Source organism: Penaeus monodon, chromosome 29, assembly GCF_015228065.2.
Source record: "Penaeus monodon isolate SGIC_2016 chromosome 29, NSTDA_Pmon_1, whole genome shotgun sequence".
Taxonomy (NCBI): domain Eukaryota; kingdom Metazoa; phylum Arthropoda; class Malacostraca; order Decapoda; family Penaeidae; genus Penaeus; species Penaeus monodon.
In genome coordinates this window covers 25,335,666-25,336,080 of record NC_051414.1, presented here as the reverse complement: position 1 = coordinate 25,336,080, position 415 = coordinate 25,335,666, and positions in this window count along the sequence as shown.

The following is a 415-nucleotide window of genomic DNA, read 5'->3' as shown; positions in this document are numbered from 1 at the left end:
GAGAGAGAGAGTCGGAAAAGGAATTAAAGAAATAGATAAAAACAAGGTAAACAAAGAAAGAGAGAAAAGATGTGAGTGATTCAGAAGAAAACAAAAAAACAAATACAAAGGGCCATAAAAGAACATAGTAGAAAAAAGAAAAGAAAATGGAAGCGGACAAAGAAAGGTGCAAGAAAAAAATTAAAAGAAACAAAGGAAAAGAAAAATAAGAAAAAGGAAAAATAAAGAAAAAATAAAGAAAAAAGAAACAGAAAACAGGAATAGAAAAAGTAAAACAAAGAAACAAACAAAAAAATGCCAAGTTACCCAAGGATCAGATTGTCCAAAGGGGCGGGTTGAGGTTGGACGGGGGGGGGGGGGGGCTCAGGTAAGACTGGCCACTTTGGTAATGCAATTATTCGGTTGGGGGCAGATT